This window comes from Oenanthe melanoleuca, chromosome 6, assembly GCF_029582105.1.
Source record: "Oenanthe melanoleuca isolate GR-GAL-2019-014 chromosome 6, OMel1.0, whole genome shotgun sequence".
In the NCBI taxonomy this organism is placed as follows: Eukaryota; Metazoa; Chordata; class Aves; order Passeriformes; family Muscicapidae; genus Oenanthe; species Oenanthe melanoleuca.
In genome coordinates this window covers 11769333-11795663 of record NC_079340.1, presented here as the reverse complement: position 1 = coordinate 11795663, position 26331 = coordinate 11769333, and the positions used below count along the sequence as shown (strand labels likewise).

The following is a 26331-nucleotide window of genomic DNA, read 5'->3' as shown; positions in this document are numbered from 1 at the left end:
CTTGTGGACCAGCTGCCTCTCCTTACACTGCTGTGTGGATCATCTCCATTTGTGCTCCTTGTCATATCCTAGTGGCATTTCCATGTATTGGGAAATAGAACTAAAGATACTTCCATGCATCTGTAGTTGTTTTGAATGCACTTGAAATTAGGGGGGGAGTCAGTACCTTGTGGCCATTACCACTGAGGGTGCATAACTGAACCCATTTCCAAAAAGAAAAAATGTGACTGATCATCAGAACATAGATTTTTTTTTTTTTATTTTAAATCTGCTTTACCATGCTCATACAATCCACCTCATCCATATTTTCAGTGCTCCACTTTGATGAGTTACAGAGAGTGAACCTCAAGGCATTTCTTGATGAACATTTCTGTCTGCTCTCAGCCTTGAAAAACTAACCCTTTTCAAGAGCTGCATGGAAGAAAAATGTGTAAGACTAATATTTATAGGCTGAAAGAGAAGGGAGAGGAAAGACTAAAGTGTAAAACTTGCTTCTAGCAGAAATGCCATCCCTCTTTTACCTCTGATAATTAGAAGCATTTCTGACATGGTTACAAAGCAAGTTAGTGGTGAGTGCCTGCTGTTTGCTGTGCCATTTCTACTGCAGGACTGTTTTCCTTCCCAGTGCTTTCTTGTATGTTGTTTTCAGACAACCATAAATTTCTGATACTCACCTATTACATTATGATTCATCAGCACTCCTACATTTCAGTTAATTCCAAGTATGCACACACAATTGTAAAAATGCAAGGTTGTGATTCAGGTTCAGATTTTGAGAATTTTTTATTCCTAATGTTTAGCAAAGCTTGTTTGCATAAATCCTTTCATTAATAGTGCTAGCTGAAATAATCCTGAAAGACAAGAATGGGGAGAGGTTGTAAATGCCATATTTTTTGCCAGGAAAAGATCATGGCTATATTAAGAAATACAGCAGTACTGATTTTAACTCTATTAGAAGATCTAGAGAATATTATAAGATAGTTTTTAGAGGCAACTTAAATGGTATACTGTATTTAATGGTTCCTGAATACACAGGTCTAAGATGCTGGTCTTAGATAATAAAAATGTATGTGCAGGCATAGAAATGCAGCAATAACAAATAAAATAACAAAAGGAAAAACAGCACCAAACCCCACTACATAAAGAAACACTCTGTTTTTAAAACTGTACTCTTGAAAATTTCCTGGAGATTTCCCTAGACTTTGATCTTCATTTGGAAAAAGAAAATAAAAATCAGTTTTCTGTACCATAAGGAAACTTGGGAAAGAACTTCCTTGCTGTGCCTTTGGGTCATGTGGCCTCTCTGCTGTAGAGCTGGAATGTTTGCCATGGTATTTCCAGAGGCTTCATAAACACACAGAAAAAACAGTGGGGGTTAGGAGGATTTGAAAAAAATTGCAGTATTTTTCCCCCCATTCCTTTTTTTTTTTTTTCTTTCTGACAGCCTAAATTAATTGCTCTTTAAATGTAGGGTTCTTTTAGGAATTCAGTAGAGTTTTTTATTTTATTAGTGAATTTTAAGAACTGAGTTAAAAAATTTAATAATTTTATAATTGCTAAACTTGTCTAGAATTATTTCTTACTAGATGTAATACCTGGCAACCTACATATTAAGCCTGGCTCTTATTTAGACGTTCTTAATGGTTTACTTTTGGCATGTGTCACTGTGAGTGGCGTTCAGTAATCTGACTTGATAGCTGTCATCTTGCAAGGCAGAGTAATGCAAACAAAAGATGAGCACTCAGACAAGGTTACAGTGCAGAGCCATTTCCTAAGTCCTGCTGTGGTGGCGTAGAATCCCCAAGTCAAATCAGAAAAGCACAGAATTAGTTCTGGCTCCTGGGATATGAGGGATAAGATTATGCAAACCTCTTCCATCTAACTGTGGGAATAGTACGTGCTGCTTTTCAGACTTTGCAAACACCAGCTTAAACTGGGATTATGAGGACCTCTGTGTGTCCCTAATGCCATGGGTATGTTATGTCTTAGAGGCAAGGTGGGCTGAAGGGACCCTGCCTGGGCTGGCAGGGCTGCATCTCCTCCTCCTCCCTTCCCCTTCCAGCCAAGCTGCCTGTTGAACAAGGACAGAGAATGCATCTGTTTAAAAATAGCCTGGCAAAAGCGGGGAGGGAGGGGCAGGATGAATGGGCTATTTTTAGTTTAACGGGGTGGGTTCTCTGCCCAGCACCATGGAGCTGTGCTGACACTCCCAGGAGGAGCAGCAGAGATAGAGCTGCTTGTTGTGAAACCCCCAGCAGTGAGCAGGTATCTTCCATGAGGCTGCCCAGGACGTGGTCAGTGGGAGGTGTACAACCCTGCCAAGACAGGCTTGTTGCTGAATCTGACTATTTATTGCAGTAGAAGTTACACAAAGGCAGCATAGTTTGTCTTTGAGCTTCCATTTTAAAGTATGAAGTAGTAGAGGTGTTTTTTTCCCAACTTCAGGAGAACTGGCACCCTGAGGAGGAACATGGGTAGATCTGGAATTGAGCAGGGGCTTGGATTCTGCACTTTGACAGGGCTTCTTCACTCCTTTCTCCTGTCCCCTCCTGAATATCCTGAATTCTCTCTTTAAGTGTGACTAATTATTGAATTATATCCTCCTAGTGTTGAAACTTATGAAGTCTAGAATCATTTATGTTAATAAAGTATGTTTTATGTTTTGTTCCAATTAATTTTGTGATGTCTGATTGCCACAGATTGTCACATTGTCTGACTCCTACTCTACTGGTTTCCAGCTAGAGCAGTTGATTGAGAAGAGAATAGGATGAAGCTAAGGAGTTGTTCTGAAGTTATTCTACTGTAATTTGTAGGGAAAAGCATAGTTTCAAATGTTGACTTAAATATAAATGCTCTGATATATATGTCATCTTTTGTAAAAGTAAGCCATGACTCCAAAGGTAAACTGTGTTGAGTTTATCTGCTTGTGTATGTGGGGTTTTTTCCCAGGTGGACACATAGAAATGTGCATAGCTTAGTAAAATGTTGGTAACTTCTTGCTTGAGTTGTCTTCAGTGTTGTACTTTTTAGTAAAATTGCTGTAGCACCCCAAGTTTCAGGTGAAAAATCCCACCTATTTAGGTAGCAGAAATAGTGTACAAGAGTTTTTTGTTGTTTGTTTTTTTGGGTTTTTGTTTGTTTGTTTGTTTGGGTTTTTTTCTCTTTTTTTGAGATATTTCATAGTTCTGTCTCATTCCTTAGGATATTTCACTGGTTTGTCACTTCATGCCTGTATGAGACACTGCAAAGATTTTTTTGTTTGTAGTGATACTATGTATATCTGAATAATATTTTTCATGCCCTTTGGCTTTGCCCCTTCCCATCTAAGGATTCCCAAGCCTTCCTAAGGAAACTTTTGTTTAGGCAGGCCAACAGGAGTCATGGTTGAAACTTGCTCTCAAAAGCTCTCTGCTCCTAATGGCCTTTGACAGTGGTTGGGAAAGCTGTCACTTCAACATAGTGGAAAGCAACCAAAGTAAATTGTATTTTTAATGAAGGATTTTCTATCTGGATGAATTGATACTGGCAGGACTGTATTAGTTAAAAATAGAAGAACCTTCTGCAGACACGTTGCAATCTATGGTCTGACTTTGTCTAAACAAAAAGCAATGTACATATAGTGAGTATAGACAGGTCTTTTAGTCTGAGGTACTTCCTTTGGCAGATGGCTTCTGATTCTTTTCTCTTTTTATTTTTTTTTTTAAGTAACTATTGCTTTGAAGGGAGACCAAATAAAATCAGTATTCAAGGATTCTGTTTATCATGTCACTGGGTGGGAGATTGGTGTCCTGTACTAGACTTACTTTAAGGAGGAATATCCAAGATTCTTATGGCCTTATAAAGGATGCTAACTTGCATTCCTCTCTGCAAAGAAGTATTTCCAAAAGAAATAATACGAAGATTGAGTATTTATTTTTCTTCAATACAAAAGTATTCAGAGCTAACTGGCAAATATTTTACTTCTCTACCCTCTCTTTCTCCCTTAATCATGTTTCTCTCCTCAGTGTTTTCTTCTGACTATTAGAAATGTGTTCTTTTAGGGTATTTTAATTCAGATTTATAAGCCAAGATTTTCTATCTTTTCACTGAAAGTGTGTGTAAGTAAAGGTACTGGATGGTTATTTGACTTTTATATCCTCCAGGTATGTATACTCTATATTTTAGATATATTAGATGTGTGTGTAAATTGAGATTCTGTTTCAGAATAGTTGTTGCTGTATTAACAATGGTTAATGATTATATATGTATTTTTAAATGACTAAAAAATCTAAATAAGTCTAAATTAACCTGCAGTAATCAAACAGTTGCATATTTTTAAATGTTTCATATCAAGTAGTATTTAATTACATTTCTCTATTTCACCTTCTTGAAGTTAGTAAGTTCAAGGTGCAGCTGGTTTTTCACACATTTTATTAGGCCTTGATATTTCTGACAGCATAGCTTTCTTTTTCAGGCCTTCAAGTGGGAAAAGAGAGAGAAAATTATTTCCTTTTCAAGACAAAAGAACAGTACAAGTGTAATCTCAGCTCTCAGTTTTTCTTTTGTCTATGTCTCTTAACCTGGTGTGATTAATTTGGTTTGATTTGGTCATGTTTTTAGAAGTTTATGAAAGGATAGGGAAAAGGGAAGAAAAACACTCCTTTGAAGCAAGTATCAGTGATTCAAATGCTGCCTTGGATCATGAGGATATATATGAGTGGGATCTGTGTTACTAGAGTGAGAAATTCTGTGTGAAGTGCCAGCAGGTGTACAGCCCAAACTGATGATCAGGCAAGGGACAGGGACAGATATATAAACTGCTTGTACTCTGCTGAGAATTTGCAGTCTTCACCACAGATCAAACTAAGCCCTTTCAAAGAAAATACTTCAAGCTAGCAAATCATGGAAAGCCTCCATGCACACACACTGTAATCTAAAAATCTAAGAAGTCAAACTAAACCTAGTTAATCTGCAGAATCTGAATGTGTGGAGGAGTGTGTCTGCCACACCTTGTGGGGTCCCTTCTCTCTCTTGCTTGTACCTGTCCCATACCTCAGGAAGCTCAAACTGAAAGCTAAAAATACTCCTTTACAGCAGAGTGGGAGGAAAAAGAAAACAGCCATGGGCACCGCCTTCCAAAGATACTGAGTGTTTGCTACAGAACAGTCTGTTGACAGAGATGCAACAAAATAATTAGGTGTTGAATAAGGTGTTTTCTTTGTTGCCTTTGATTTGGGGCCTTCAATGGAATTTCCTCTAGCCCATGTGCTCACTTACTGGGTGGGTAGAAGCTCACTAGCTTGTATAGGTTGGTTTCTGCTAAATATAGTTTAGCAATGACCATTTCATTACTGTCCTTTTAAATGTAAACATTCCCAGTCTCTTCTGGTGCTCTTCTTAAATCGTTCCCCCCCCACCCCCCGATGATTTCATTGCTACAATTTGATTTTTGTCTCATTTTGCTCTGAATTTATAAGTTTCTCATACTACTATTGCCAGCCACTAGACTGTCACTGCTCATTTAATAAAAACTATGGCACCAGGGGAGCATTGGTTTTTTGGGTCCCAGTTTGATAGCAGATTTCCTTCTCTGAGCACATTCCTCTTTTGGACTGTTCTAGGATGTCCACCAGAAATAGTGAATTCTTTGTTGGTGGGAGCACCTGTGCAGAGCTATTTTAACACCCACAGTACAGTAATGGGTTTTGATCATTATTGCTCTGGACCTGGACAAGCCAGAAGTGGAGTGCTTTTTATCAGTCTGTAGAGTCTTACAGTGCTTTACTCTGCCTTTCCCTCACCTTTCCCTTTGACCTTTTTGGTGCCTGGTGCTTTTTTTCTTATGGTGCCTCAGAAGTTCTCACCTGGAGTCCCCTGATCCCTCCATCTGCTCACAGTGCTCAGAGTATGAAAGTGCGGTGCTTGCAGCAGAGGGCATACCCCAAGAGAAGATGTACTTACACCATGTCTTGTGGGCAGATATGAGCTTGATGTGCTTGTCTTCAGCTGCCCACATTTTGTGTGGAGCCAAAGCAGAAGCCCCATTTCCATTGTCCACATTGTTGAGCTGGAGCTAATAAGCTCGGTCTCTTGGCAGGATGTGTTAGATCAGGCTTACTGCTGTGCTAATTGTGCTTACACAGCTTCCAGTTTGGAGCTGGCTCATTTACAGCTGGCTTGGATGGTGGCCAGCAAGGCTCGCCTCTGCCTGCAGTATGCCATGTAGACATACACACATCCAGCACTTGAACATGTCTGTCAATAGCAGGAAATTATATTTGGAGGGAGGGGAAAATCTTTGGCCTGGCTGCAAGTGTAAACAAGGACAGTATTAATGAATGAGGAAGTAGGTAACAGTTTTAATAAGGAGAAAGTTTGACTATTCCTAATTTAGACTCATTGCCACAAGTTGTTTTCAGCCTGTGTGTTTGGCCCTGTCTTGTTCCTCATTTACCACTGGTTTTGGGGGGGTTTTGGTTTGGGAGTTTTTTCAATATATCTTGGGAACACTTCCCAGATTTAAGAAACCTCATTGTAGAAGTGAGCAGCCTGGTATTTTAACTGAGAAACAGCAACTAATCTAAACACAATGTTAAAAAATGGGCAAACATTCAGAGGATAGAAACTTGCTTTTATGATTGGCCCATCCAATGTTTTTTGTCTTCCCTTACTTCATAAGTTAGCAAGTTATTGTGTACACTGGCTCTAATGCAGTGTCAAGGATTGGCCCCTCTTAGTGCTGAAGTGCTGTAGTCACCTAAAAGTACAGGATACTCACTAGTAACAGGAATTATTCAGGAAGAAGAAACCCAGAGCTGCAAAAAGTTCAAGTTTGTTTATTTAGGTTTGAAAAGCTTGAGCTCAGAATGACTTGAAAGCCACATCCTCAACTGGCAAAGATCATTTTCATCAGTTACCAGCAGTTGCATCATTCACTTCATCGAGAATATGTCCCCTCAATTATTATGAAATCTGTCTGTGGAGGAGGGTGGTGGTGGATGGGAGCACAGGAGTGTGTATGTAGATAAATATAGAGAAAACTGGGCTAGTCTCTTATTGTATTGTTAAACAGTAAAATGACTCATCAGCCACATTACTATGATCTCTCTTAATATTTAAGCCCGTTTTTCTCAAATTTTTTTTTAGTCACAAACATCCATGCATCACTGCATTAACTTGCTTGACAGTTTAGAGGCCACTTCTCCTTTTGAGCAAGCCTTGAAGAGACAGTAACAACCTTCTAGTTCTAAAATCACTGTTATTGAAACAACCAGGGGAATGTATCTCTGCAAAGGCAGAGTTGAATAATGATTTAGCTCCCAGAATTAATTTGAAATTTCAGCAGCACTAAGTAATATTTTAGTGGCAGTATAATCCTGTACATGACATATTAAGTCTGCAGACTGCACTGCCAGAGGAAGGACCCTGCAGTATTTAAGTGACACTGTAACACCATGGTATTATATTCAGGTCATTAGGGGGCATTTTACAGGATTGGAGTTATCTGGTGGAATGTCAAGGGTGAATCGTATATTCTCTGTTTCTTTGCCTCTCCAAATATGTAGATTAGGGGTTTAAAAAAAAGATAAATGGCATGTTGGTCAGCAGTGTTCCTCCCCTGTCTCAGCCCAGTGTGTCACCTGTGCACCACTCACGGTCAGCAAACACCGAGAGGGGAAGGGGAGTGACACATACAGGTGGCTCAAGTGGCTGGTGAGAGAGCACTGCACTGAGGGCTGGGGGGTTTCTGTATGAGCCACAGCAGCTGATAGATAAGCATCAAGTATTTGGCTTTTGTGTAAGGTGTCAGCAGGTGTCCAGAATGATGGAAACTTCTGAGCTCCAAGGTGGGTGTTTCCAGAGCAGATCCCCAACACCAAGGGGCAGGGGCACTCGTGGTTGAATATACTAGAGGAGATGAATGCCTCTCTCCCCTTTGTGCTTTAGAAATTCCTGCTAAATTCATGTGTGTGGCCCATCATAATGCTTTTGATACCTCTTTTCAAATGTAGTCATCATTCAGACAGCTCTGGTTGAATTTAGAGAGTGTATTAGGCTGTGAAAAGCAATGTGTTCTCATTGCTGCCTCTGGCAGAAGTTGCTGCCATTCAGATCTGCCAGCTAGATAGTTCACATGATTATTCTGTTCACCATTAGAGACAAACTGGGCTGGGTTAGTTTGAGCATGTAAATAGTAGCTTTGGATCATTCTTTCTGCAAGAAACAGATAATCATCACACAAGTAGCCTGGCTGTCTAATAGCAAATTTCACCACATCAGTCTTACCTCGTCTTTCCTTCTCTTTGTTTAAACTACAGCTTTTGGGGTGATTTGTTAAAAATAAAAGCAATGATAGAAAAGGATCACTGACAACAAGTGAAGTTGAAATGATGTTTAACTTCCAGTGCTGGGAATGACAGTGCTGATCGGTCAGGGGTTCATAACCTTTTTAGATAACAGAATGGGGTGCATGGCTGTGATCTTTCTGTGCTCCAAGTGGTTGAGGGGGGAAACCCAACAACAGTTTGTTTATTTGAAGAGTTTTGTTTTCTCTGATCTAGAAGATCTGTTTTCTTCTTGCTGCACGCCATGTGATGGGAAATATTTAGAAAAGTCTCATGGGCAAGAGGTGTGCCTGGCTGCTGCAAAAGGAGTGGTGAGGATACTGCACAACTGAACATTATTTTTACAGGTCTTTCCTGTAAACAATAAGTAAGATAGCATTAAAATCCTACTAGGGAGTGGAGGCAAGACTGGTATTTGTAGAGAAATGCTGGCCATGCCAAGGGGAGAATTGCCTTACCTGGCAGAACTGCTGCTGTAGGAGGCTGTGAAGGCAGATCACCAGGTTAAACACAGCTGTGGACCAAAGCTCATGAGCAGACATGAAGGGAGCCACATGCTGTTCCTGCTGCTGTCTCACTGTAGGTGCTGGGGAGTAAAGGCAGAAACTACAGACAAGAGCTGGGCTCGTGTACCCTGCCTACATAAATACCTTCTGCTCAGAATACCCAGTTAGAGGGATGACTGGCTTAACCCACAAGAGAATGTTTTCTGTTCCTACTGCTTTCATGTATGTAAAAATACTCCAAATATTATTCACTATATTTTAAACTAATTCAATGCCCTCTGCCTCTGCTTCCTTTTTTTTTTTTTTTTTTCCATGAGAAAAGACAAAACTTTTATTTCCAGATATATAGGCTGCTTTCACAGAGGATAAAGTTTCAGTTTAGACTTTGAGGACTGTTCTCCCTTGATCCTGATTTTGCTTTGGTTGTCACCAGCTTTTGTTTTATAATATGTCTCAGGAAGCCAGTTCTGTCCAACCATTTCTACTGAGTATTTTTTTCAAGTTAAAGGCAGTGGGTTTTCCTGAAAAATGTCTATAGACAAAGAACTCCCCAGGGTGTGTCTCTAGTGATCTGTGCAGTTAGCAGTTAGTCCTGTGAGCTGTCATTTTACAGTAAAAATAGAAAATGTTAAATATTGATTACATATGCAAGTACAAGAAATGTACATCTGTATACTAGCCCTCCAGAAGCTTGTAGATAAAAATAGATTTCAGTCACATTTTTCCTTTTAATGTGCCACAACAAGTGAGTTTTGATCTTGAGGAAGTATGGGTGAAGCAATAAGGTTAGAAGCTTGTGAAGAGAACTTTATTCCAGCTATTTAGTTAAATGAATTAACATGGAAATTTTCTGAGACTTTTCCTAAGTAAGGGGCATGTACTACTTATGGTGCAGCAGTGAGCAATACCATAAAGTTTGGAACAGGAGAGATCTCTGTTGTTTATCAAATGCATGCAGTGTATTGTAGTTTATGCACACTAGAAATGCACAGTGGCCTGATGCTTGTGTTACTGTTCCACTTGTACTGCTTGTTCCATGTATTTGCTGATGCTGCAACCCTTTTTGCACTAAGTTTTAGGTAATTCAACATCTGCTTTTCTCAACTGAAATAATCCTGCTGCTCTCACTGGTGGTACATAGCTAAAGCCTGTTTTCTTTCCATCTCACTGAAGGTAAATGTCTGGAAGAGAGACTTCACTGTCCTTGGCCATTGAATCTGTTGTGACTTTTTTGATTGCTATCAGTTTGAAGCATTGCCAGATACTGTTTTGATCCAGAAATTTGCCAAACCAACCTATGCCTCTAGCTTCTTGTAAGGGCTGGTCATGGAAACAGGAAGATTGTAGGACAAGCCACATTATCTTATGAGATGATGTGTATATGATAAGTTCTGAATAATTACACAATAGAGTAATCAGTCAGCAACCTATTATGTTCCTCAGTAGGGAAACTCAGTAATAAGGTCTGGCAAAAACAGAACTTTCCTTTTAGCAGCCTTGTCAAAGTATTTTTAAGTATTGTCAGTGTTTATTTAAAGTTGAACTGATATCAGGTACACTTTACAGTTCTTTGTAGAATGAAAATTCTTTGTTCTGAATGAATCTTAATAATGAATTGAAGGTATTTTAGAAATAGGGTTTGTGGTGGAGTTTCATTTCAATGTTTATTCCCTTCACCCACAGTGTGGTGCAGGACTGTAGATACTAATCTCAAATTATATCTTGTTAAAAAATTTGAGTAATAACCACCTGTTTTTTTGACCTTTTGGGTTTATGTGTGAAATCAGGGAATCATCTACATTTGCTCCTTTTGTTGCCCAAATGTAGCTTGACTTCTGCAAACAGTTTAATGGGGGGATTCAGTTTTCATAGTGGTATAAGAATGTATCCATGATAACATGCAGAATGTTAGGGAAGGTTTTGTGTTGTTTGGTAGGTGGAAATATTTCTTTGGATATGAATACATCCAAACCAAATTTACTACTTGTAACATGAATATACTATATAGGCTACCAGAATATTTGTAGCTGTAATGCTTTCTGATGGAGGGGCTGAACTTTGCAGTATGTCTACTTTCTTCCTTTTGTAAGCTTGCAGTTGATTCATTTTTGGACAATGTGCATTCACACATACACACACAAGGTGCATTATGAGCCTGGAGCTTCAGGCTAGATGTGTGAGCCCAGGTGTCATATTTCTAATGCCCTTTGCGTGAAATGTGAGGTAATTGCCCGAGTGTAGAAACTGTATGTATGTTTATGAAACGTGAAGTACAGGCACAGTCTGCTATTTCAAGTGTCTTATTGTGTGTGTAGTAAGGCCACGCTGTCTTCAAAACAAACATCTTATGTTCTTGAACATCAGACTTCTCAATCTTGAAAAGTGAAGTGAGTGGCAGAATACCTTAAATGTCTCCATATGTATTTGTATTTAGTAAAAAAAACCCACTAAAACCACTTACACCAAGGTAACTTACTGCAAAGGAGAAACACCTGCTGAAATTAATTTTCATGAGTAGATGGCTTTCTTAAGTTTTTGTGTTGTGAGGCCTCCTAGCCAAGAGGGGAAGAAAGGTACAGGTATGCTGATGTGTTAAATAAGTGAAACAAGTGGATTGTGGGTAAATAAATATGAGTGACAAAGAGATGGTGTAAGGAGAGCAAAAAGCATTCTTACACAAAGAGCAGTGGATAGTGCCTAACTCTCCATCACGATCCCAAACGCGAGAAAAATCAAAGGCTTCTTTCTGACTGGAGAGACTGAAAGAAGGTCAAGTTCAAAAATAGCTTCAGGTCAAAAAGGAGGGAGGAGAAAGAGACAGTATAGTCACTGAGATGAGTAACTTCAGATAACATTTGAGTGCCTGAGATGTCATTGAGAGAACTGCTGCTGAGGAAGAAGCTTGCCGTAGCTAGTATTTTCAGTATAGAGACACATGATATCACCACCAGAAATGGGCTGCTTCGGGTGCAGGTTCTCATTGTACCCTGTTATTGGTCTCTATTGATCCTCCATTTCCATGTGTGTGATGCTGGAGCTTCTGAGGCCTTAGTTGTCTTGTGGCAATATTCCAAGCCATTCTATAAATCCTTCCTCATGAGTTATAGAGGAAAAAAAACTGCCCTGTTCTTTAACTGGTTAAGACTTCTAGGAAAACAGTGAGGGCTTTTGTGTAGTTTAGCCTTCTTGTCCTCAGCTGTTTACTCACTTACACAGCTATAAATTGACATAAATGCTAGATGTATGTTCTAATCCTTATCATCACTGTAACACCTGGGAGTCATGACTTTTGAAGCACGTGTAGTAGCAGAAATGGTTTAACGTTGCTGAAACTCCTTTCCTATATGCATTAAAAATTCATATGGTGGTGGATTTAATCTGAGACTTGTGTACAAGTACTTTGACTAAATACTCTGTGTTTAGAAACAATGGTAGGATCTAATATGCCAAGGAAGAAGGATTTATTTAATTTTATTCAAAAACTTCTAAACAGATTGAGTCCCTGATAATCTTAGCAGCTGATACCTGTAGTTAGATTTTGAGGAAGTAAGCATCTTCTACTGGCATCTCAATATTTTAACTATAGTTTTAAAAAAAAAAAATTTTTTTAAAAGTAAGGCATAATACTATCAAATGAGATAACAGTTTGAAAACCCCTGCTCAATAAACTTATATGTTCTTCAGGAAATTGATGATATATCAAAAGCTGTTTCTTCAGATAGAAATCACTAGCTTAGCTTCCCAAAATGAATGTGAAATACAAACATTGAGAGAAGGCTGTGTCTGCTTATAATGATACTGGTTTTGTATACAGTGTTCTTGACTTATCTTGAGAGGGGTTCTGACACACAACAAAACCAATGCAAACTGTTTTAGCCACCAGTACTTTCTTCTGACCTTAAGGATTTCTTGGCTTATGTGTATGAGATCAATTCGAAGAAGTTTCAATATTTTCTTTTCTCCTGTTTGTTTTCTATTTTTTTTCTCTTTGTTTTAATGATGAGAGGCAGAGAAAGCTGTATCTGTTGTGGTGGCAGTGGTTGTTTCCTTTTTTCTTTTGGAATAGCTGAATGTTTTCTTCAAATAATATCTTTTATGGCTAATATGGAAGGCTTTGCCACTGCTGTGAAAATGAAGTGGTGTCCACTGGACCAAGTAGTTTCTTGCATTGAAGTCTCTTAGTAGAAGGACTAGTGAGAGATACACGCCTGACCCATGTGGGGTTTGTGTGTAAAGATGATCTCTATTGAAAAGGAGCGTTCACAGGTCTTTTCTGTTTCAACTGGAAGTCACTGTTGTAAAGAGTGCTCTTCATTCTCAGGGAGTGAGGCGTGTTGCTGTCCCACTCAGAGGGGCCCCGGAGGTCAGCATGAACCCAAGAGATCCACTGGGAAACATGAAAGCTTTGGGGTGAGCTTCAGGTTTTCAGATGTGTGTGGAAGTGGTTTGGTCAGGCAGTGTACTTGTGTTTTTCAGCCCTGTTGAGATGAGCTTTGTATTTAGCGTGTTGAGTAGCATAGATGGGCATTGCTTGCTTGCACTGAGCCACTGCTTAGGTGACCAAATACATAAGCAAGCTGATTTTTGCACTGAGTAGTTAGTTGTTTTTTTTTAAATGGGCATAATTCCCACTAGTTTCACTTTGAAATCTATCTAAAAATGACTGACTGGAAGTGTTTTCAAACTGCTGATGTCTTGGAGTCATTAGTTATTTATCTTCATGACTGCATGTGTGTGAGAAAGGATTTGGTTACCCCTGTTTTTCAGGAGACAGGCAGGGCATGAACTGACTTGTAGACTGTGCGTGTGCTAATGTGGAGTGCTCCATGGAATGACTCTGTTGCAAAGCTGCAAGGAAGGGTGTTGCTCATTGTACTGTGCTTTTTTTGTAGAGGATTCGAGAGCAAACTGCAAGCATCGGACTGGAAGGAATATTGCCTTTTCTCACTCTTTCTTCATTCTCTTAAAGTCCTTATCAAAAACCGGTAGTGTTTCCAAGTCTCATAATGGCTTAAGAGCCTTGTGTCTGCTGAAGGAAGCCCAGACCAGCTCAGCTGTTTCTTTCGAGGGCGAGGCGCAGTGCTGTTTGTGCCGCCAGCCTTGGCAGTGCCTTCCCTTCCCCAACTTCTTTGTCCCCCTTCTTCCCTTCCCCCACGTCCCCAATTATTTTTCCAGAGACCTTGGCTTGCTGCTTCTGGGGCAGCAGCAGCAGCTGCTAATGCTGTCCTGTAATTCTTCCATCTCAGTCACAGGGGACTGGAAGGGAGAAGACGGTCTGTCTCAGCAGCAGTCCACCAGCTGCTGCTGCAATCTATAATGCGTAAATTTGCAAAATACAGCTTTTAATTTTGCTTTGCAGTCAGAATGAAAAACTAGAGTGCACCACCACTGCCATCATTGATTGATTAATAGAAATAAATGCTCCCTGCTCCCTGGTTCAGACTTGGATGAAAAGAACTTGGAAGTGGCTAAAAATAAAAGGTAAGAAACCTGACAGACTCTCCCACCAACAGGGTAATTAAGAACACATTATTGTGTATGTGTGCTTGAGAATGTGCTCTGGTTGGGTAAAAGCTGTTGAGTGATGCAAAAATATTAACTAAATCAGAGTATAAAATGAGGCTTAGGGTCATGATACTTTCTGAAGTAGGTGGATAAGCAGGGCTTCTTTGTTACAGCATTAATGACTGAGGGAATCCCACAGATTCTAGCCTAAGAGGTTTTCATGAAATTGTGCATTGATAGATATTTTTGAGGTTTTCCTTAGAGGAGAGAGAAGGGAAATTAGAGAAGAATAGGCAGTGTTCTTTCTCTGCCAGCAATGTAGTTGTAGTAGCAATAAAGTGCTTGTTTTGTGTATAGTCATACACCTTGAGTGAGGAAATGGCCCATAGAAAAGGTAAACAGTCCCCAAATTTCCATTAGAAATGGATTTGTAACCTCTTCAGTGTGCCTTTATGAATGATGAATCTTTTAGTTGGAGCATTCAAAAAGAACCAGCCATAACACAGCCAAAATTTGTGAAATAATTTGTTTGAACTGAGTAGTTTAACTCAGTATCTTGTTCAGAAGACTTGAGCAGTAAAACACCATTACAAAAAGAATTCATGTTGTTGTGGCACACATGATTGACCAAAGAAAAACGTTGTGTGTATAGCTGAGAGAAGTAATTTTATCACAGGTCAGTTTTGCAGTTGATTTGTCAGAATTTGAGAGAAAGCAGATCTAAACCTTACCTTTGTGGACACCCTGACTCTGTCAGTAAATTACATTGTAGCCTAGTACCTATCCCCAGAATTACCAGTCCTGATTTCTGTACATCTTACATGAAGCTAACATCAGCAGTTTTAAGTAAAAGCATAAGCAGCCCCTAATCTCACAAGACACACTACTTTGAATAGATACATTGTACAGGCATGTTGGCAGAAGTAAACTGCATCTAGATGTATCTTTGTGACTCCAAAGAAAACCAATTGAAGTAGTTGAAGGAATGAAAAAAAGAAAGCCTGCTTTGTGCATGTGTGTGCACATATTATCTTAAATTTGTTGCAGTTTTTTAGCATGTGGAAAATACAGCCCTGAGTGTATACCACGCCTTCCATCTCCTGGGAAAACAGAGTAAGAAGAAATTATACAGTTGACCCACCTGGGCACCTGGGAATTAAGAGAATGGAAGAGCAGTTTGTTTCTCTGATGTCCTTCCTGGTTATATATATATATTTTAAATAAACATGATATGCTCAAATATTTATATAAAAGCAGTGTTCAGTGGTATCACTTAATTGGGCAAAGAAGTAAAATTTAGTGAAGTGCAAACACCTTGTGTCAGTTGCAATGTTTTGGGAGGCTACCTGCTTTCAGAGAGAGGATAGAAATTAAATGGCAGAGGCTTTTCATAGACAAAACCCAGCAGAATGCTTGGAAATACTACTTTAGCCAGACTTTACCATATTGCACATTACTAGTCTTGTCAAAGTGTCAGAAATTACCTATTGAAAATTGATTGTGTTTGACCTTTAAAGAAAGACTGCTAGAGTATGTTTGAAAACTGAAGTGGTAGCAAGCTGGATTGAAGCTTGCTAACTTCTGACTAGGTGGCAACAAAGGCCTCTAGGACTCACACTAAAGTTTCCAAGAAAGCAAGTTCCCCTTTCCAATACATATTGTCCTCCTATCATGGTAAAGGCATCTGTCTTCTGCCATTGTTTTCTGAGCTATGCACTGAAGTCTTTTGAAGATGATTGAATTTGCTTTTTATTGGCTTGTCCTTCCCTTCAAAATTAATACCTTTATTTTAACGTTCAAGCTCCCGAGCACAGTTTCTTTCATACAGAGATTGTTACCTTGGCACTACAAAAAAGACCCTTACTAAATTCTGATATGTACAGCACGGGCTGTTTTCCATCCTTTCTGCAAAGCCTGACTCCTTTAAAGTGTTGGTGAGATCCAGCCTTTCCTCATTTCTGCCCCTGTGGGGATTTGAGCAGTCTCTGCAGCCTCCTGCATAGACACCATATGCAGGGATGCCACTGGGGCATCCTGGGGCTAAGCTGGTCTGGGAATAGTTGAAGACTGGAGTTTTGAGGGAGTACTCTGAAGTTTTTCAGTAGCTGCTTTCTCACTGGGTACCTCTTGTTTAACTCTTTACCTAGAAGTGGGAAGGTGGCTATTACTGTTGTATCTTGTCTATGAAACTTTAGCTGTGGGCAGGAAGCCCATAGTCTATAATCTGTAAATCCATTCTGGTTCTTAGAATAAAGCATTTGAGATAAGAGTAGTCAGAAATAAATGTTAAAAGATGACATTTGAGAAAAGAGACCTAAATGTACACTGCAGTCTCCCTGAAAAAAACATGGTGTCTAGACCATGGGCCACTTGATTTCTGAATTTCTCAGCCACAGATTTACTTGGCAGTCTTAAAAATCCATGTTCCCCAAAACCTTTTCAAGGGAGTGAAAAAGAAAGAGGGAGAACGAAGTGTAAGTTCTAAGCTTGCCTAACATGTCACTTGGGATAATGTCACTTCTGTGTGTCCTTAGTAAACACAATGCCAGATCAGGAGCCAGAGGATTGTCTTTTGCTCTAAGTTGTTTTCCTATAATACCTGAAGCTGCACGGTGTAAAATCAGGAGTGCAGAAAGGCTGTCCTGAGTCTCTCTCTCTGCTTGCTGATACAAGCATGATTTCATTATACAAACATTTGCTCCATTAATTGTCATTATTCCTAATCCTCCATTTTGCTTAATGGCAAAACATTTCACTGCAGGGGAAAAAAAAAATTAGATTAAAGTAAAGACTTTCAGACAGTAAAGACTGCTAATTGAAACCTGCAAGGGATACCCCCATCATGGAAATTCAAAATTACAAAAGTTATTACTGATGTAACTGGAAAAGTGATACTTGAAAATCCTCAGGCATACACTTTGCATTGAGTTTTTGTATGTTTTAAGCCAGGATTAGATTTTTTTCTTCCTCTGTAAATGTAAGAACATAGCTTTAGTGAATGGGTGCACATGATGCTACCTGTGTTTGTACAACATGCATTTTGTCTTCTGATGGAAAGTAGAGGTTTTGATTGTGCATGTGTGTCCATGTTAACCTCTAAATGGAGATGTATTGCAGATGGGGATGGTAGAATATTTTGGTTCTGTTTCTCTCAGCTCCTTCCATGGGTTGTTTCTTTTTTTTTTTTAGCACCTGTCTTCCCCAGCAGTAGCATTGCATTGAGATCTTGAAATAAAATACTTTTTCCTGTGCAAAGCTTACGTGTGTGTTTCTGTTTCTTTCCTTTGCAGTCTGTGATACACAGCAATGTAGAGGTCTTATTTCTGTTCTCTAGAGGTTGCTAATAGTTTACCCAAAGGAAGACTGAAGCATACAAAGGTTTCTCTCCCTCCTGCAGCTCCTGCAGCAAGTGGAGAGCAGTGAGCTGCTCCTGGAGCTCCTTTCCCATATGACAAACCTCCAGCTTGCAGGCACACAGATGGAGGTTGTGTTGAATGCATAAAAATACAACTGCTGGTACTTATCTGAGAAACATCATGTGCCTTCACTGAGTGTACAGTGGTAGGACAGCACTTCACAAATGGATTTTAAGGTTGCACAGCATTTGTTAAGGATAGGAATAAAAAGAGTATTTCCTTTTAAAAGGAAGAAAGTAATATTATAAAAGGCATCCCTCAAATACTTCCTAAAATTTTTTGTTGTTTTGAAGTTTAAACCTATGTAGTTTTTGGGTTGCTTTTTGATTTCTTGATTTGGCACATTTTTGGATGCATAGTACAGTATGTTGGTTGTGTGTGTGTCATGAAGGAACCCCAGAAAAATGTAAATTCATGGTTTTAAAATTATTTTTCCTGAGATGATCTGTTCTCTGTGTGTTTTGTGCTCTGTGTCTCCCTCCATTCCCCCACCCTCAGGTCCATTAGGTGTAAGTCGGATTAGCTCAGTGACTCTTATCAGGCATCTTTTTCCTGTTACCCCCAGATAAATTTATGTGACTTAAAGAGTGAACTCCAGGCACAACCTTATTCCTGCTGGGGACAGGAGCTGCATTTTCTGAAGCTCTGTGCTGGTGAATAGTACCCCACTGTGCTCTATATGGGAAAGTGTGTGGGTGGCAATTTACATGGTAAACAAAGGCAGGCAGGGAAGGAAGATGGTTATGCTTATGCTTTTAATGCTTCTCTTGAAAAAGTATCTGTTTAAAATTAGCAGCAACAAATATAATGAAAATTGGTGCCGATTTTTCCATGTTTAAGAATCAATCATTAAATAATAAGATTTTTACATACTTTTGCAGATAAATTTATTGATATGACTTGTACTGATTTTGTGGTAGAGGTAAATAAAGACTGTACCTGCAACTATTCCATTTAAGGATGAACAGAAACCTTTTTTTTAATCAGCGAAATAGGCTCAATGCTCATCTGAAGGATCACACACATCCCCTTCCTGCCACCCTGAATAGGTTGTCCTCTTGTTTGTCATAAAAGGTGTAGGAAGGCAATGTGAATTAGATGGCAAAGGCTGGAGAGAGTGTCAGGAGGCATTGACATTCTTATTTGTGGCATGTATCTACTATGTGACCTTGGACAAGTCTCTTCACCTATGCCATATCCTGTTATTAGATTATAAATCTCTGCTGGGAGAACGCTTGTTGCAGTTTGCTTTTGTATCTGGCACAGGGACTTTTAGATACTCTTGTAAAACAAATAATAGAAATAAGGATAAAAGGTTTTTTTTCTGGAACACTAGCCTTCGATGGAGATAGGGATTTCTTTTTAAGCTTGCTCTGGTGCCCACTCATCTACGAAAAAGTTCATTCACTGTGTCGCCTTCCAAGCAGCAAAATCCTTCTAACATGAGATTTGCTATTTATTCAACTAAATAAATGTTGTGAGTGACTGTGCCGTCCTTGCAAAGTTTTGCAAAGGCATTCTAAAACGCAGCAATCCCAGCACACGAATATTTGCAGTATTTTCTTCTCCATTAGAGTAGAGGGCTTTCTGCAGCACTGCTGTATAAACTGCGTGTTTTAATTGCGGCCGCAGCGTGTTTCCGTGGGGGAAGCCTTGTCACTCAGAGCTGCTAAACCCACGGACACACTTAACACTTTCATTCAAAGTAACATCAGAAAGATTGCTTTTTAATTGCTTTATAATGTCAGAAAGGATAAATATGTAAGTCTAATCTGTGCTCCTGCATACAGCCAAGAGTCTCCACTCCAATAATATTTCTGTCAAGCTGTTTAATTTGTTGCAGCTTTTGAAAGATGTCGTGTGATGTAGTAATTTAAAAAGTAAAAAATGAAGACAGTAAAAAGAGAACACACCTGACATGAATACAATATAATGTGCATGTGGTTCAGTTTACTCTGGATAATATTCCTATGCTGTTCCTGTTTGTTCCTTGGGTGTGACTTTGCTAATAGGAGAGAGGGTATTGACTAAGGTCTTTGCTGATGATTACATCCTAAATATACTTAAATAAGAAGGCGGTGCTAGCAAGATGCCAGTTGGCTTACAAACAGTTTTGAGATTTTTCACTTTCCCAGCACTAGATTAGAGCATGTGGTGCAGCAGTTCTTTCACAGAGAATATTGCTGATGGAGTTGCTGAAGCCAGCAAAGCGGGAAGTCCTGGGGTGTCACATTGGGGATGGGTTCTTTGTGCTTAAGGCACAGACAAAATACTTCTTGGATAGCTGTGGAACTTTAGGGAAGCCATTTAGTCCTGCTGTCTTAAAGAGAACAGTACTTTGCTTCTTGTCTTTCTAGAATTTAAGCTTGGAGGGGGTGGTATATATTTATAAATAAAAGTTTTGTCATTTGCTTACAACATTATTGGAATACAGGCAGGTTTAAAATATGTTTGTCGTTTTGTGGAACAAAAAAAAAAAATCCATTAAGTGTGGATATGCCATATTGCAGCTGCACTGACTTTCAGCTATCATCAGCTGTTTGGAAGGGCCCCAAAGACAACACACCTAATTCTTCCAAAAGCCAAGGCTTTGGTGATGCAGCGATGGTTGAAACAAGTGCAGTCTGACATGAAGTTTTTGTGGGCAGTTAAGGAAAAAAATAATATTGTTTGTCGCTGGCAGCAAAAGCCTCTGTGTTGGTTTTGGTTGGTTGGGGGTTTCTTTTGTTTTTTCTTTTTTAAGGCAGCTTATTTTTGTTGAAATTTCATCTCTGTGAAAGAGTTCTTGCATTAGTGCTGGTTTTTTGGGAGGTCAGCAAAAGTTTAGGTTATCCCCTAATTTCTGTAATACTATGGGTCTGTAGTTGAGGCCAAGCATGGGAATGTGCATCCACTGAAATTAGTCGTGATATTTTTTGGCTTTGGTAGGTATTGTATCAAACATGATTCTAAACCTATTTAGAATTGCCTTACTTAGACCTTTGGGTTTATCCTGTAACTGCTCTAAAGAGCTGATTTTTATCCAAGTTTCATTATATAAATCTTTTCCAGTCTTGGGAAGATAGTGTATCCTTGTGTAGAACCTGCTTCTTGCTGGAATCGATGAAGAGCAAGGCTCAGTTCCTTGCAGGGCAGTGTCATTGTTGCAAGGTTATCAGAAGGTTATAGGTACAAATCAGCTGTTGGCTCCAGTAACTGTATGAGGAAAATATGGAAGAAGATACATCTTTTTTTTTGTAAATGAGACAGCATAGTGTGTGATTCTGACCTTTGCTGTGAGAGGTGGAAGTGCAACAAGATTTTGTGACTACAGGAAGACAAGATTTAGATGTTCCCATTTGGGCTGTAAAAGGAGGTGAACTTGCAGAGAGCATTCATAATGCTTGTCATGGGTTACTGCTGTGTATCCTGCTTCAGAAAGCAAACCTTTATCCAAACTTTGATCCTTTTTAGGTGATTAAGGAAAGCACAAGAGGCATTTTACAGTGTTGTCACATGCCTCTGAACTGATGTTTGGGGTTTTTTTTGGAAGAGGAAAGAGAAATACCACAGCAAAGCGTATTCTTGAAAATTTTTGTGGCTGTTTCAAAACTGGGATAATGGAAACTTTCCCAGGATTTCAGGACCAAAGAGGTGCTGGTAAGTATGTCAACTTCTTGAAGCTCCAAAACTTCTGGAAGTTTGGAGGTTTGCACAATGCTAGTGGCAATTAGTGATGTCTGAAAAAGGATGCATGATTCAGGTTTTGAAAAAGGGCTTGCTGTGATAGCTAAAGCATAATATATTTTAAGGCATTTTGAGAGTTAAATAATGATTTTGGTTCTTCTATCCTGACTTCCTCCTCCTCCCCATTTATATTTTTCAATAAATCTGCAGCACTGGAGTTATGAAAGTGATTTAGGAAGAGAAGACTGGGTGACAAGCTTCCTAGGCAATGACAGACATATTAATATTAAGCATTCTAAACAGTATTCTACTCTCTTATTTGAAGAAGCATTTCTTTTAACATTTAACCCCATTAGAGCTTCAACACTGTAAATGGTGATAAACATGTTTAACATACGTTTTGGTTTTTCTCATATATGTTATCATCCTGTTTACAATGGAACATACTGTGAGTTTAAGACTTTGGAGTTTCTTCATTTGGAATTGAGAAGTGTGTGAGAAATAGGATTTTTCAGGCAGTCTGAATTTCCATCTCAAATTAACTGGAAATTCCACGTCTTCCAAATTTTATAGATTTAAAAAAAAAAAAAAAGCAAAGAGCTTTACAAAAAAATTGCTTTGCTTTAAAAGTGTTGTCTCTTAAATGATGGAGGATGCTCTCATCTTCTAGTTTCTTTCATTAGCTTTGTGTACATCACCATTTTCATTCTCTAAACAAAAATTTAATGTACCTGCATTATAGCTTGAGCTGGGAGGAGATGCAGTGGTAGGGCAGTCCTGACCAAGACCCTGGCTTATCTTAATCACTGACTCAAGAGCAAGTCCCAGTGCTAATAGTTACTGGACCTGTGATGTTTTCAGTGTCTAAAACAGGAAGCCATAGTATTTAAAAACATTTCATGTTTAACCAGCATTTTGTAAAGAAATTTTTATTTCATCATGAAAGCCAGTGCAGCTTTTCCTCTGAGGGGTTTCAAAGACTGGCAAGCTTGTTTGCTTTGCCAAAACTTGTAATTGATGAGCAATTTTTTAATAAAAGTTTTGCTGGTAACTTACCCAAAGAAGTGTTCTCACTGTTATGTTGGGTTTTACTGTCACTTTTTGTTTGTTTATATTTAAACTCAAACCATTGAGAAGTTGTAAGCTTCTGCAAATTATGTTGTTCATCTGTGCAGTTTGCATTTGAAAACATTACAACACAGGGAGAACAGGTGTATCTTCCCATTTGTTCTGTCAGCATTTTTTCTGGTTTTAAGGGAGAGAATAAAATGCAATTTTAGAAAATGCTGTTGTGTAATACTCTGTGATAAAATGTGTGCAAGTTCTGGTCCCTTGTGCATTACCTACAGTTACAAAAATGGAAGCACGCTCATATTTTTATAATAATAGCAAAAGCAGTATCCTCTGTTTTTATTTTTAAAAAATTGCATTTAAATAATAGCGCCTAAAACAGTAGGGAGTACAAGAGCTGGTAGAGGTCTTGAGATTTTTGAGCTATTAAAATATTTACTTTTATGTCAGTGTTAACACATGTTTAACTTAAGTATGGTGTTATTTTGTAGAGTACTTAGTGTGAATCTAATTATATATGGTAGTGCAGTGCTGACTGTAATGTCGAGCATGTCACCAAAAAACAACTAGTATTGACATGGAGATTAATCCATTTTCAGAACTCCAGGTTTTACAGACTCATAAGTCAGAGAATCTTAGCAAAACTCTCTTTTATGACAAGTTAGAAGCAGGTATTTTTGTGATTGATTGGCCTGTTCTGCCAGGATATGTTAGGTTCAGTTTTGGCTCAGTCAGACTCTCCTCTGTGGTTTTGGGGAAATAAGTGGAACTTTCTCTGACTTATTGTTTGTCCTACCAACAAGAGGTAGAACTGTTTCTCTTCTCCAGTGGGCAATCTTGAAAATAAAGCTGAGGCCTGTTAAGACTTCAGCAGCAGATGGACTTGGATCTTTTACATATAAATCAGAGCATTATTCATGTGGTCTTCCAGCATTGTGTAATATAAGGAAGACTGTGTTATGCTTTTTCTGTATTTCAAAAAATGTTAGTAGCAGTTGAAACACTCAGAAATTGAGCTGGTTCCCCTGATCCCACCTATCAGGTTGTTGGTTCTGGTGCTGTTTTGTCACAGCAGAAGAGCTGCTTGTGTTAGTGCCAGTCCCACAGGCTGGTGCTGCACACCTTTTCCCTTCTAGCAGAAGACATTTCCTAACCATTGGTGAGTTTTTAATCAAAAGGTTTCTTAATGTTTCCTTAAAAATGAAAACAAAACCACTGGGATATCCGAGTTGGAACAGCTGCAGTTTGTGGCACTGTTTTGTGTGGTTCTTAATCACACTGGGCAACGTCCCAGGGGTGCCACTTCACTATTGCAACCAGCCACTGACTTAATCTTAAATAGCATTTTAATGAAGATCCTGGTGGGGATGTAGTAAAACATCCAATAGGGCTACTAAGTTTTACATCACTTTCAGTTCTTGTAAGGTAGGCAGTCCTTTCCCCAAAAGGCAGTTTAGACAGATAAGAATCACAACTCCTAAGGTTTTTTCTTTCCATTTGTCCCTACTATTTTTTCTTAAGCTTAAGCTGAGACTTGCTTTTGTTCCTCTGCTAGAACAGTTGCAGATGCTATCCATTAAGGCCAACTTCATTCATTTAGCCTTGGAAATGAAAAACTCCTACCCTTCCTCCCTCCATCAGTGATTACCTTCTGTAAATGTGCTTCAGAACTTCCTTGTGGTGAAGAATGTTGTGTGGGATGGAGGAGGGATGGGAGAAAATGCACTGGGGAGTGTAGCAAGGGAAATGAGTCTGCTTATAGATACATTTCTCTAGACACTCTGCAAAGCTTTAGGTCTTTACAAGATTCCTCCCAATTGCCTTTGTTCTTTGTATAGCTCACTTGCAAACCTGGCATGTGGAATTGTTTTATTCAAACTTTACTGAATGACAGGATGTACCTTAGAATTAGAAATATGATGGGCTGTCAGCCACTTGCCCAAATTCCATCAGATCTCTATAGTTCTTAATAAATGAACTGACAGCTTATTAACCAGGCAGTACAACAGGAGCTTCATTCTGTTGTAAAATTTTAAATCATGTTGTTCTAACAGGCATGCAGTTTGTCACCACCTCTTTTTCTTTGGGAATGAGAAATAAATAAGAAAAAGTCAATCTCCTGCTACCACCTTGGTTTCTGGCAATATTAATAAAGATTTTGAGCTAACTGTGAAGTTAGGAGTGGATATCCTGCAGAAATACTATCAGGCACTGAGAAATTAAGTTAATTTGGTGCCCCAGGGTTAAGTGAAAACTTGCAGCATTATAGAAGTTTAATGCTTTTATTTTAGTTTTGTGATTCCTGGTAAACAAACATTTTATCTAGCAGCAAAGAAAAAAAATCTTAGGATTTAGTTAGGTAAGCTACTGGATCTTTGTTTAAGTCTTAGTCAAATAGAAGTCTTAGACTTCTTCATTGTTGCAGGATTCACTTGGTAAAATCAGTCTAAGTCAGTCATGATTGAATGCTGTTGCTGACTTCATGTTGTTGCATAGTTATGCAAGATCATGGCTTTCTTCCTCAAGTTGTTCAATAGTGTTAACATTGTGAAAATACCACCGAGAATGATTCTTTTATTTAGCTTTTCACTTGGAAGGCCAGATACAAGTCAAGAGACTTAGGGACTGCAGTGCTTTATCAGGTCTGTACAGTAATTAAATAACACAGTGCAAGGAATGGTGCTTACAGCTGAAAACTCTCCACGTGGTTTTCTGAGAATCAGATTGGAACAAACTGAGCTGGACTGAAAAGTGTATTAACTGCAACATTTCACTGAAGGTACTAATCTGTGTGACAGTCTGGGCACATCAAGGGGGAAATGAATCTCCTAAATACTGTTATTATTCTCTGTGAGAAGCCATGGAATACTTCATGAGTGAGATTTGAGCTCTGTTATGCCTGGTGGTCGCCAAACAAGGTTTCTGTTGGTAGGAGATAAGGACGTGCAGCCTGGTCAGGGCTGCTGTGCCCAGGGCAGTGCTGGGGGGTCAGGGCTGGGCACTCCCTCCCCTCGGGTTCCCTGGGGTCCAGCCAGGCCCAGGAGGTTCCTCGGTGTGCTGGCAGCCTTGCTGTGCCTGTGCTGAGCTGCCCTGTGCTCTCTGCAGAGACCCTGCTGAGCTGCAGTGCTCATGTTCATCCACCGCAGCTGAGTGTCTGTCATCTCACACTCACTGAATCCTGCACTAAACTCTCTTCGGGTGTTGCTAATATGTATTCCAAAATCTTCCCTGGCTGCTATACATGTGGCAAATTTTCTACCTTGATGCTTTTTAAATAAGAACATTGTTTTCTTCAGTATGGCCTTTATCACAGGCTGGCTACTGCTGAGAGCTCAGGTAACTTGCTTTGCTCCTTGATGCATGAGAAGCTGTCAGCTCCCTTCCAGCAGTAACTGGCTCTAGCTGAGAAAGAAGCCATGCAAAAGTTGTAAGAGTATGTGTGAGTTTTAGTCTGGCTTTATTTATTCTCTGGAGGTGTGTGCTGTTGTGTTGCTGTTTATTCCAAAAAGCAAGAGATGGAGAATACTGTGTGTACTTCATTCAGGTAATTTTACATATCAGGGTTAGGTTTTCTTACCTTGGTGTTTTAGCCTCACAATTAGATTTATATTAGAATGGAGATGTATTTAGGCACTTGCAATTTTTTAATGCACACACTCAGGTGTTGTGTCTACAAGTTTCCTCTTAGGTGAGTGAGATGACATTTATTTATGGCATTTATCATTCCACTGTCCTGCCCTGGGGAACCCTGGTTGTCCATAGTGGCCATGCTGCCAACCAACTACCAAATGCACTTTGATATATGGAGTTTCAGTTGGGTCAGAGAGAACCAGAAAGCTGCAA

The 26331-nt window shown here is 39.2% G+C and overlaps 1 protein-coding gene across 8 annotated transcripts in view; it reads left to right on the top strand.

The window, feature by feature from the left end:
• Positions 1-26331, top strand: part of ZMIZ1 (zinc finger MIZ-type containing 1) — a 335675-nt gene that overhangs the window by 118677 nt on the left and 190667 nt on the right. The window lies entirely within an intron of this gene.